This window comes from Erigeron canadensis, chromosome 9 (assembly GCF_010389155.1).
Source record: "Erigeron canadensis isolate Cc75 chromosome 9, C_canadensis_v1, whole genome shotgun sequence".
Lineage (NCBI taxonomy): Eukaryota > Viridiplantae > Streptophyta > Magnoliopsida > Asterales > Asteraceae > Erigeron > Erigeron canadensis.
In genome coordinates, this window is record NC_057769.1 from 35,979,884 (window position 1) to 35,994,026 (window position 14,143).

Below are 14,143 nucleotides of genomic sequence, written 5' to 3' on the forward strand. Positions count from 1 at the left end.
AGTACTATAACAAATATACTTGTTTTTATACATTAACTTTTCCTTTTCTTAATTATTAAAGTTATCTAAGTTGTTCACAGTAAACATAAAAATGTTTAATTGTAGGAATAACAAGTCCACATTTTATTGAGAAGGCTAAATGAAAGATAAAACAGAGATTAACATGTAAGTAAACTTGACCAAGTGTAAGGTTGACTAAAAGTAAATGGGCACATGCATGAAATGAAATTTCTGGACCATTTCCTAGCAATAACGACTAAATATCAACATTTTGACTCATTCTAAACCGAATAGTAGTCAAATATATTATTCATGTCGTCCATCCAATAAGAAAAAATTTTATGTAAAAATGTAGATGTTTGATTGATTTTGTTAACATCGAATAGATCAGAGCGAAAAGTTTCCGGTTCTTGCATAATTAGAACTAGACCAAACTATCAAGTTAACCAAATTTCAATCACCCTACCATCATCGATTGGTCATACATTATTGGTATGGGCGGTTTTTTATGGGTGACAACTCATGGGTGACGACTCATGTTCCGATTTTTTAGGGGCATGAACAATTGATTTATTTTTGAGTAATTTTAGATTCACAAAATTTTTATAAATAAATTTTTATAAACTCAACTTCCACCAATCAAATCATTTCCATGTAAAAATTAGTTTGTACAATATTTGTCACTTTAGAATAACTCTTACATATATATATATATATATAGAGTTAGGTTATTGCGAGAACCTTATAAATATCGAGAACTGCGAGAACCAATATTAACCTTTGATCTTATTAATCAACGGTGAGAAATAATAGAAGCAATTTTGTTAAATTTTATTTGATATAAACCCATGAATACGTGCAAGGGCAAAACGGGAACAAAGCCACAAACTAAATACTCGTATTTGACTCCACAAATAGCGCTCCATAATATTTGAAAACATGTCCAAGTACATTTAACTATTTGACTATACAAATTAACTTTCTTTTCATTACTGTATTTTGTTAGTAAGTAAGATCCACACAACAAATTAACTTTTTCTTTATATATTCAATTTAGTTCACCGGTTCTAATAATATAATATAATATTCAAAAGTGTCTAATAATTTTACCCATAAAATTTTCAACTGGTACATATGTTTTTATTGATACATATATTTTAATAATATTATAAACTTGTATACATGTATAATAATTTTTAAAATTATAAATGTTTTAACCGGTACACATGTTTTTTATAATATAAGATTATTTTGTTACATTTAACTTGTGAACATACAAATCGTAAAAGTTATAACTTTTTTTTATCCTAACATATGTGTTCCACAATAACCATATTCACATGTGTTCGGATATTTTTACCTATAAAATTTTTAACTGATACACATGTTTTAACTTGTACACAAAGTGTCTAATCAATTTAACTATAAAATTTTTAACTGGTACACATGTTTTAATTGGTACATATGTTTTAATAAACTTATAAACTTTTTAACTGGTACACATGTATAATAATTTTTAAAATCATAAACTTTTTAATTGGTACACATATCTTAACTTGTTCATATGTGTAATAACAAAAAACTATTCTACCACAAATAATAACAAATAGTAACTTCAATATCGTCTTAGATTGTTGACTAGTTAATATGTACAAAATACGAATACAAATGTATTATCATTACTAATAATACTACTAGTACTTGAATGATCACATGGATGACAAACACATAATACCATTGCATATCGATATATATTTAGAAAAACCAACATCAAATTATTGATTGTAAAAGTATTATATGAGTTGCTCGGTGATTAAAAATAATATAGAATTACATTATCTTAAAGTCATAAAATTTTAAGAAAAGAAAAGTGAAAGACCCTCATTTTTATCTTACCGTACAAAAATTTGAAAAACATTTAAAATTTAAATACATAATAATCTAACCTTTTTAAATGGTTTAGAATGAAAGTGTATTGTTAGTTGTAACCGTGAGAGAAATATATAGGATTAGTTTTGATATAATGTTTTTATTATTTTGAACAGTTATTAGTAAAGTACAAAATTGTCCTTATAAATAATTAATGATAATTGGTTCTCACAGTTTTCGACAAATAGTTGGTTCTCATTTTATCTTTTTACTATATATATATATATTTATGATATGTAGTTATTTTGATACTATATTATGATTTTGCTATTTTTATTTTCTAAAAACAATAATTTTTGCTATGTTTAATCGTTTCTATATGGATAACGTTGTATAAATTAGTACACACCTATGTTGTACGGGAACGAGAAATGGGTACGGAAATAAATACATAAAAATAAATAAATATATATTATAGATAATGTACCACAAACCCCAAAATATATTCATATGTTGATGTAAACTTCAAAATTCATACATCTTCCAAAGATAATCATAAATCTTTCAAAATTCATACATCTTCTAAAGCAAAGGTAATCAAATATTATCAATCAAACCGTTTTTAAGATCTCTTGTGAGCAAATAAACCTCCTTCTTGTTAAATTATTTAGTAGTGGTTATAAAAGATATTGTTTTTACATTTTTAATAATTAAAAATTCAAAAGATAATATATGCTTGATTTTAGTAATGAATTATAACTAGTTGACCAACAGGAAAATTGTAAGGGACCTAAATTGAAACGAAAGAAACCATGAGTGTTGATATATAATAAGTAAGAACTATATGGGCTTTTTTGTTATAACAAATAAGAAATATAGGGGCCTAGACTTAAGTTATGAATAATAGAATCAGGAACATATGTCACTGTTAATCACTTTATCTTCTTCCTCGTTTTCTCACCATTAAAACCAGATCCAAGCTTTACAAAAAGATCAAAGAAGAAGATTACATCCTAACTTGAAAACTACCCAAAAATTCGTTTCTGTTCGTCTAGATCTGCGCAGTTGCAGAAAAATAGGTGGCACAAATTCATTCACCGTTGGATCGCTCTGATTTTTGGGTATGTTGTTCATGACTCATTGAAGCATAGTCTGATCGTTGGGATTTTCGATTGGAGTTTTGTACAAGGAGTTATGAGTTTCTAAAATTTCTGCAGTTTTTGAATCTTGTTCTTGGTGTTCAAGAAAAGTTTTATCGAGGTGAAAAGTGTGAGATTGATGTAGTTAATGGTATGCTTCCGTTTGATCGTGGAGGTTTCGAGTCAAACTCGAGGGCGAGTTTTTTCGAAGAGAGAGAATGATGCAGAGCGTGATCTTTTATTTTTATAGTTTTATTAAGTTATCTTTTTAATGTATTGATTTATTTCCTATTTTAGTTGTGCTAGGATTAATATAAATAGGGTGCTAGGTGTTTTGTAAAATCAGTTTTGAGTTTTTTGATATACGAAATTTCATATTTTCCTCCCTATACACGAGTGTGCGTGTTAGATAGTGTGTGTGAATTTCCCCTGATTATCGGTATTATTTTATGAATCAACGATAGTTGAAAGAGTTGTTACAAGGTATTCTTTGAATTAACATGTCCAATTATCCATCTTTAATTTCTCCCTACATCACTTGAAGATCAAAATAGATATTTTATTTCATTGGTTAGGTATTTGCCTTTGAGAGGATTCATCTGGGTTTGAGTCTCACTTTTTATATGTGCAGGTTAGATTAATGTTTCTCGAAAGTCATGAGTTTCATTCTAGACATGCGTGTCGTTCTTAAAAACAAAAAGATATGTCTTTCATGTCTTATAATCCACCTATTATAAAAAATAAAAAGAAAAATATAAACTGCAAGTCTTCAACCTGAATGGATAAAAAGGACGAGTAACATTGGAAAAAGTAGCCAAAAACTAAAAGTTACATCGGACTATCAAATCATATAGAAATACAATGACATGTAGCTAGACAACCTAAAGAAAACAGCATCCATGATAGACAACAAAAATACATCCATACTTATTACACGACAGTTACAATGAGCAATTCACTAGAACTCGAAGAAATAAGCTGAACTCTGGTTGAAGAAGTACAACGGTTAGGTGTTTGACTATTTGGCAAAGCTCGCCACTTATTGATATAGGCCATCGAGTCTAAATCTAAATGTGGAAGTTGGCGATCTTCGAGGATCTCAAGAATCTTTTTGGATTTACCAAGAAGCTGAGCAGCAATCTGAATACTGTCCCTCCTTTTCTCTATTGCATCGTGATAACACTTCATTTTTATGACACGTGGTAAGTTGGTAAAGCAAGCACAGAATAGATCTGCAATTATTGTTGATATCCACTCAAAAAGTTCCCCATCATTTGGCCAATTTTCTTGCGTATTGCAGTGGAGAAGTATGGTTTGACTAAATCTATACATGGAACTGGAAGCAATAAAATTATGAACAGAGCGATTCAGACTTCCTTTTTTGCAGCTCTTAAACTCTATCACATTTTTGACTGCTTCATCACCCAACCATTGAAGAATCTGTTTTGTTGATTTTGACTTGCTAAACTTCTTTCGAAGATCAATATGTAGCCACTTGTTGTATAACTCAACTTCTGTCCACAAACGTCTAGCTGCTTTTCTCGCACCTACCAAGTCAGCATTTTCATTGAAGGTTTCTTCAACAATTTTTACGATTTGGAGTCCTTCTCGCATACTAGCAAGTAATTCTTTGACATGTCTATTTGAAATGTTAGGAAGTGCAATTGCAATAGTCATTAACGTTACCGCTACTAGGCTCCAACAATTCTGGACTTCTTCAGGATATAGAGGAGGGACTTCATCATTGTCGAACTTTATTACTCCATTGAATCCTGTAGATTTATCTAGAAGTAGCTTCATAAGATTTCTCGGCTCCTTCTCTGCAGCTACTTTAACAACTTTAGTTATAGATTGAAGCATATTTGTCAATATTCTCTCTGAAAGGTTCGCCTCTTCTTCAGCTAGCATAACATACTTGGCATATTTTTCCACCTCTTCTTTACTTACGTAGTCATTTTTTGACCCCCATTTAAACCTTTTCAATAATAATTTGCAGAGATACCAACAATAAAAGAATAAGATCAGGAAACATCTAGGAACAAGGCAAATCATTTTGCATAGTACTGCAGCCACGATCTGTAGTGCAATACAAATGTTCAAAATCATGTTTTTGACCAGATGGAAAACCTTTTTGCAATGGCGCCCTGGAATATGAGAACGGACGTGGATGCGTTTCCATTGCTGAAGTCTTTCTATCCATTGCTTTTCAACTTTGAACACATTTAGATGGTTCTTGCTCCATTTCTTAGAAGGCTTGACATAACTGGTAACAGAAAACATCTAGATATCGGTGCTAAACAGCCTAGTAAGACCCCAACAAATTGCACATACATAATAATCTTGATTGACCAATCATAATCGGATGATTCTTCGCGAGGAAAGTATGGATTTATAAACCATGAGATGACATAGATGGCAACATCTAAACATAGAACCCCTAAAGTAAAAGAAATCTGTGAACAAGCTATCGCAAATTGGGGGTCACCTGTTTCTGCCATCATCCAATGCATTTTAACGTAGTTAACAAGCTCTTCGTAAGAGAAATTTATCTCATCATGATTTGAAGTCAATCTGCGCAACTCCTTGTATTGTAGTTCTAAGTTTCTTCTAGATGCTGGAACGGTCAAAGCTACCGAAAATGCCAACAGACAAGGTAACACGTTTACACTAACTAAACCAGCCACCACCCATATATTAACGAGTACGGTGATTAATAGAATCCCCAAGGCTATGATGTTAATGAGAAGTTCTTTGTCACCCATAAGCCCTAAAGAAGGAAGGAAATTAGCTACCATGGTGACCAAGAAACAAATGCTGACATCCCTTGCAAAGATGTCATCCTCCGTGTTTGCACTTAGATCAACTGGCAGCTTCATTGATATGGCAATCAATGTGACGGAAACTGCATTGACTGTGAAAAACCTACATGGAAACCATAGTTTCCCTATTCTAAAGCCACGGAAAGCATCCGCTGCCATTGCAAGAGTACAGACTAAGGATGCTGCACAAATATACAGCCCCACCCACGGCATGAAATCCATGGGTTCAATCATGATGCTTGCAGGTAAATAATCAGAATCCTATGAATATTAAAGTGTTGCAAACATATTTGTTTGATTACAAGTTGCAGAAAGCAGGAATGAATAAGTTTGACTTATATTTAGACGCAAATTATTGAACTAATCTTGACTTTAAAGTAAACGCATATATCATGAAATGAAATTCTTGGAAGATTATTTTCTAGATGAATAATAGCCACATGAAAACAGGTCCAGGTGTCCTGATTAATTAGGCCTGTGCTTATAGGCGTCTCAAAGGGTGCGTCCTTTGACGTGGAGAAGTTGGACGTTATTGACAGCTAGTGTCCTCAAGCTTGCGTCCAGCCAAATATTCTCCCACAAGAAGTTGGAAGACGCTTGCGTGTGGGGCCATCGGTGTTTACTTGTATTTTTCTTTTTCTTCTTTTTTTGCTTTAATACATATATAAACATGGTAGATATATTCATAATATATATATGTGTATGTCTTGTATCTTGTTCTAGTTTGTGTGTGTGTGAGATTTGCTGGTGAAGTTGCTGAGGAAGACAAAAGGGACAGGTACATATATGTATATCTATATATATATATTATATATATAATAATGAATTTTCATTTCTACCCTTATAATATAATATGTTTATGAATTAACTTTTTGAGTTTTAAAAGTTATCAATTTAGCCCCTAAAATTAATTTATTGTTTTTATTTTTGTATTCTTTATAATTTGTTAATCCTAATATGTTTTTAATATTCAAAAACTAGTTTTTAATTTTATGTTTAGGTAATAGGAAAAATAAATTAATTGATGATGTGAGGAAGAAGTTCGAAGAAGCTTGTCTTATAGACAGTGAGAGTCTTAAGGGAAGTCCTGAGTGATGTAATGCTGACGTGGCAGTCAAGAAGCTGAGGGTACTCCATCCTTATAAGCACCGGCCTTAATATCCAACTATCTGATGATATTAGCAAAAATATTTAGATTTAAATGTTACATAAGTTTTCTGAATATACACAACTTATGCCATATAAACTTAATTTAACATAAAATTCAGAAGTACCATAATAAATATATACTTGTTCTTGAACATTAACTTTTCCTTTTTTTTAATTATTAAAGTTATCTAAGTTGTTCACAGTAATATAAAAATGTTTAATTGTAGAAATAACATGTCCACATTTTATTGAGAAGGCTAAATGAGCTATAAAACAGAAATTACATACAAGTAAACTTGACCAAAAGTCAATGCGCACATGCATGAAATGAAATTTCTGGACCCTTTCCTAGCATTAATAACGACTAAATATCCACATTTTGACGCATTCTTGCGGGCACGAATACTTGTCAAATATACTATTCATGTCGTCCATCCAATAAGAAACTTAGTGACATGAAGCTAGACAACCTGGTTGAAGAAGTACAACGGTTACAGGACAACAAAAATACATCCATACATATTACACGACAGTTACCATGAGCAATTCACTCGAAGAAGTAAGTTGGACTTTGGTTGAAGAAGTACAACGTCTAATTGTCTGACTATTTGGCAAAGCACGCCACTTATTGATATAGGCCATCGAGTCTAAATCTAAATTTGGAAGTTGGCGATCTTCGAGGATCTCTAGAATCTTTTTGGATTTACCAAGAAGCTGAGCAGCAATCTGGATACTGTCCCTCCTTTTCTCTATTGCATCGTGATGACACTTTATTTTTATGACACGTGGTAAGTTGGTAAAGCAAGCACAGAATAGATCTGCAATTATTGTTGATATCCACTCAAAAAGTTCCGCATCATTTGGCCAATTTTCTTGCTTCCTGCAGTGGAGTAGTATGGTTTGACTAATTCTATACATGGAAGTGGAAGCAATAAAATTATGAACAGAGTGGTTCAAACTTCCGTTTTTGAAGCTCTTAAACTCTATCACATTTTTGACTGCTTCATCACCCAACCATTGAAGAATCTGTTTTGTTGATTTTGACTTGCTAAACTTCTTTTGAAGATCAATATGTAGCCACTTGTTGTATAACTCAACTTCTGTCCACAAACGTCTAGCTGCTTTTCTCGCATCTACCAAGTCAGCATTTTCATTGAGGGTTTCTTCAATATTCTTACGATTTGGAGTCCTTCTCGCATACTAGCAAGTAATTCTTTGACATGGCTATTTGAAATGCCAGGAAGTGCAATTGCGATAGTCGTTAACGTTACCGCTACTAGGCTCCAACAATTCTGGGTTTCATCAGGATATAGAGGTGGGACTTCATCATCATCGAACTCTACTATTCCATTAAATCCTATGGAATAATCCAGAAGCTTCATAAGATTTCTTGGCTCTGTCTCTGTAGATACTTTAATAAGTTTACTTATAGATTCAAGTATATTTGTCAATATTCTCTCTGAAAGCTCCGCCGCTTCTTCAGCTAGCAGAACATACTTACTATATTTTTCAACCTCTTCTTTAGGTACATAGTCCCTGGATGCTTTTGATCCCCATTTAAACCTTTTCATTAAAGATTTACAGAAGTACCAACAACAAGAAAATAAGATCAGGAAACATCTAGGAACAAGGCACACTGTTTTACATATGACTGCAACCACCATTTGAAGTGCAATACAAATGTTCAAAATCATGTTTTTGACCATATGGAAAACCTTTTTGCAATGACGACCTGGAATATGTGAACGGACATATATGCGCTTCCACTGCTCAAGTCTTTCTATCCAATGTTTCTCAACTTTAAACACGTTTAGATGGTTCTTGCTCCATTTCTTAGAGGGCTTGAAATAACTGATGATCGTGAAACATCTAAAAATTGGTGCTAAACCACCTACCAAAACTCCAACTAATTGCATAGAATAAATAATCTTAATTGACCACTTATAATCAGATGATCCATCTATATATCGTACATAAGAAAACAGAGAGATGGCACCTGTGGTGGTGGCTAAACATAAAACCCCAAAGTAGAAGAAATCTGCGAACAAGCTATCGCAAATTGGGGGTTACCCGTCTCTGCCATCATCCAATACATTTTAACATAAATAACAAGCTCCTGGTAAGAAAAATTAATCTCCTCGTGACTTGAAGCCAAACCGCGCAACTCCTTGTATTGTAGTTCAAAGTTTCTTCTGTTTGCTGGAACTGTCAAAGCTACCGGAAATGCCAACAGACAAGGTAACATGAGTATACCAGGTAAACCAGCTACAAAGTCACGAGTATACAAAGACAAAGCTAGGATCCATTCATTTACAAGTATGGTGATTAATAGAATACCCAAGGCTATGATGTTAATGAGAAGTTCTTTGTCCCCCATAAGCCCCAAGGAAGGAAGAAAATTGGCTACCATGGTGACCAAGAACAAAATGCTGACAAACCTCGCATGACTGTCATCCTCCGTGTTTGCACTTAGGTCTACTGGTAGCTTCATTGCTATGGCAATCACTGTGACAGAAACCGCATTGACTGTGAAAAATCTGCATGGAAACCATAGTTTCCCTATTCTAAAGCCGTTAAATACGTCTGCTGCCATTGCAAGAGTACAGAATAAAGATGCTGCACAAATATACAGCCCGACCCACGGCATGACATCCATGGGTTCCATCGTGATGCTTGCAGGTAAATAATCAGAATTCTATGAATATATTAAAGTGTTGCAAAAATATTTGTTTGATTACAAGTTGCTGAAAGCAGGAATGATCGAATAAAGTTGACTTATATTAAGACGACGCATATAGCACATTATTGAACTAAGCTTGACTTAAAGAGTAAACGCATCATGACATTAAATATGTGTTTGATTACAAGTTGCAGAAAGCAGGAATGAACAAGGTTGGCTTATATCTGTACTCGCTTGAATTTAGACGCATAGAATTATTGAACTAAGCTTGACTTAAAGAGTAAACGCATATTTCATGAAATGAAATTCTTGGAAATTAATTTATTTTCTAGATGAATAATAGCCACATGAAAACTGGTCGAGGTGTCCTGATTAATATCCAACTACCTGATGATAATAGCAAAAATATTTAGATTTAAATCAAATGTTACATAAGTGTTCTACTGAAAACACAAAACTAATTATGCCATCTAACTTATTTTAACATAAAGGTCAGAAGTACTATCACAGATATACTTGTTTTTATACATTAACTTTTCCTATTCTTAATTATTAAAGTTATCTAAAATGTTGACAGTAATAAAAAATGTTTTAGAGTAGAAATCACATGTCCACATTTTATTGAGAAGGTTAACTGAAAGATAAAACAGAAATTTTCATATAAGTAAACGGTGTAGGCTTGACCAAAGTAAATGGGCACATGCATGAAATGAAATTTTCTGAACCCTATCCTAGCAATAACGACCAAAATATCAACATTTTGACGCATTGTTGCAACAAATACTTGCCAAATGTACTATTCATGTGGTCCATCAAATAAGAAAAAAATTATGTAAACTGTAGATGTTTGATTGATTATGTTAACTTCGACCTATTGGAGCAAAAAGTGGCCGGTTCTTAAGTTCTTGAATAATTGTAGAACTTGACCAAACTATATTGAGTTAACCAAATATCTATCACCAAACCATCGATTGTTTATATGTGATTGGTATGGGAGGTTTAGACATAAGAGTAACATGGGTGACTACTTATGGTCTGAGTTTTTAGGGACATGAACATTTGATTTTTTTTTTATAATATGTTATTTTAATATTGTATAATTTTGCAATTTGTATTTTAAAAACAATAATTTTGCTATGTTTATGGATATAACATTTATTAATTGTTTTTTCTAAAAAAAAAAATGTTAGACAAGTTAAAATTTGTTGCAGCTAGCCTATGGCCTTTTCTTGGGCTCTTTTTGGTCCCATAAATTCTCATTCGGCCCATGGCCCCTAATGGTTGGGTAGTTTATTTATTTTTTGGTTAAATAGTTTTGGTTCAGTCAAATTGGTCAATTTGGTTCGTTTTTTTGTTAGCGTAGAATTCTGTTTTCTATTTGACCACGAACCCACACCATTATATGGAACTAGTGGCCCGGCTGTTAATGGATGCTTTACGGTTGTGGCAACGAGTCATTCTTTTATACACCTAATGGTCTTAAAAGTTTTGATTTTTGTTAAAGGTTAGTACATATTAGAAAGTGGATATGTATTATTTTTACATATATATGTATATACTTACAGCTTGAATGTTTGAGTTATGGTTGATATTGGAAGTCGTTGTTTGTTTGTTGGGTTCGGGTTCATCCACGGTCCACCTCATTCCGATCGGCGACCATGGATTTATATATTGAAGACAATTTGGAAGTGGCGGTGGAATCTTCATTGTTGGCCATGGTTGAAGACAATCCAACCATTCCTTGAGGACCTACAACAGAACTTGATGTTTATTGCAGAAATTGATGGTAGACAGAACATGTTGAGTTTCTTAAATAATAATGAAAGCATCTTTTTAAGGGTTCTTGTCGGTTTTAGCTGCTGGCTAGTAGCCCATCACGTTCTTTTACCTGTCAAGACTGTCAAACTATAGAAGACGACCTTATGTCCCTTAAGGATCTATACATTCTGGGCTAATGGCGACGGGTTGCCAAGATGTAAAAGATAAATAAATTTTCAACTCCAGCAAGAATGTTCTCCCACTTTTAGAACTGAAACCGAGACTATTATTGAGGGATTCAGGTGTTTGACTCTAGCAGAGATTTATGGGTCGTCTGCCTAATCCCGACTTTCTTTGCCTTCAACTTCAGGTCAGTGACTCTTACGTGTTTGTGCTATAGAAATGATGACGCAGCTTCTATATTCCTAAAGAAAACCTACAATTTTCCTAAGAAACTATGATGACCCCTGCATAAATCACCAGGGAATCTGGGCATTCCATAAATCACCCAGTTTCCACTTGTTCTGATTCAGCTTGCAGTTTAGCATGAAGAACTGCTAGGAGTTGAAGATTCGTCATTGTTGTCATTAGAGCGCGGTGTTTATATAAGTTATTTGGACCTTTTTACTTCTGCTATACGGTTGCATTTGTTGATTTTTTTTTATATAGCTAACGAACATTGGAACCCGTTAAAGTTCAAGACATGAAGCTAGACAACCTAAAGAAAACAACATCCACGATAGACAATAAAAATACATCCATACATATTACACGACAGTTACCATGTGCAATTCACTAGATCTTGAAGAAGTAAGCTGAACTCTGGTTGAAGAAGTACAACGGTTAGGTATTTGACTATTTGGCAAAGCTAGCCACTTATTGATATAGGCCATCGAGTCTAAATCTAAATTGGAAGTTGGCGATCTTCGAGGATCTCTAGAATCTTTTTGGATTTACCAAGAAGCTGAGCAGCAATCTGGATACTGTCCCTCCTTTTCTCTATTGCATCGTGATGACACTTCATTTTTATGACACGTGGTAAGTTGGTAAAGCAAGCACAGAATAGATCTGCAATTATTGTTGATATCCACTCAAAAAGTTCCGCATCATTTGGCCAATTTCTTGCTTACTGCAGTGGAGTAGTATGGTTTGACTAATTCTATACATGGAACTGGAAGCAATAAAATTATGAACAGAGCGGTTCAAACTTCTGTTTTTGCAGCTCTTAAACTCTATCACATTTTTGACTGCTTCATTACCCAACCATTGAAGAATCTTCTTTGTTGATTTTGACTTGCTAAACTTATTTTGAAGATCAATATGTAGTCACTTGTTGTATAGCTCAATGTCTGTCCACAAACGTCTAGCTGCTTTTCTCGAACCTACCAAGTCAGCATTTTCATTGAGGGTTTCTTCAACAATTCTTACGATTTGGAGTCCTTCCCGCATACTAGCAAGTAATTCTTTGACATGGCTATTTGAAATGTTTGGAAGTGCAATTGCAATAGTCATTAACGTTACCGCTACTAGGCTCCAACAATTCTGGGTTTCTTCAGGATATAGAGGAGGGACTTCATCATTGTCGAACTTTATTACTCCATTGAATCCAGTAGATATATCTAGAATTAGCTTCATAAGATTTTTCGGCTCCTTCTCTGCAGATACTTTAATGTTTAGTTATAGATCGAAGCATATTTGTCAATATTCTCTCTGAAAGGTTCGCCTCTCTTCAGCTAGCATAACATACTTGGCATATTTTTCCACCTCTTCTTCACTTATGTAGTCATATTTTGACCCCCATTTAAACCTTTTCAATAATAATTTGCAGAGATACCAACAATAAAGAATAAGATCAGGAAACATCTAGGAAGAAGGCAAATCATTTTACATATAACTGCAGCCACTATCTGAAGTGCAATACAATGTTCAAAATCATGTTTTTGACCAGATGGAAAACCTTTTTGCAATGGCGCCCTGGGATATGAGAACGGACGTGGATGCGTTTCCATTGCTCAAGTCTTTCTATCCATTGTTTTCAACTTTGAACACGTTTAGATGGTTCTTGTTCCATTCGTAGAAGGCTTGTTATAACCGATGACAGTAAAACATCTAGATATTGGTGCTACACAACCTACCAAACCCCAACATGTTGCACATTATTATAATCTTGATTGACCAATCATAATCGGATGATTCTCTGCGAGAAAGTATGGATCTATAAACCATGAGACGGCAAAGATGGCAACATCTGAACATAAAACTCCTAAGTAAAAGAAATCTGTGAACAAGCTATCGCAATTTGGGGTGTACCTGTTTCTGCCATCATCCAATGCATTTTAACGTAGTTAACGAGTTCTTCGTAAGAGAAATTTATCTCGTCATGATTTGAAGCCAATCTGCACAACTCCTTGTACTGTAGTTGTAAGTTTCTTCTAGATGCTGGCACGGTCAAAGCTACCGAAAATACCAACAGACAAGGTAATATGAATATACCTGCAGCAAAACTCCTCAACGCCCATGAAAAAGCTAGGATCCATATATAACAAGTATGGTGATTAATAGAATACCAAGGCAATGATGTTAATGAGAAGTTCTTTGTCACCCATAAGCCCCAAGAAGGAAGGAAATTGGCTACCATGGTGACCAAGAACAAAATGCTGACAAACCTCGCATTACTGTCATCCTCCGTTGTTTGCAAAAATACGAAACTATTGATATAATAGCAAAAT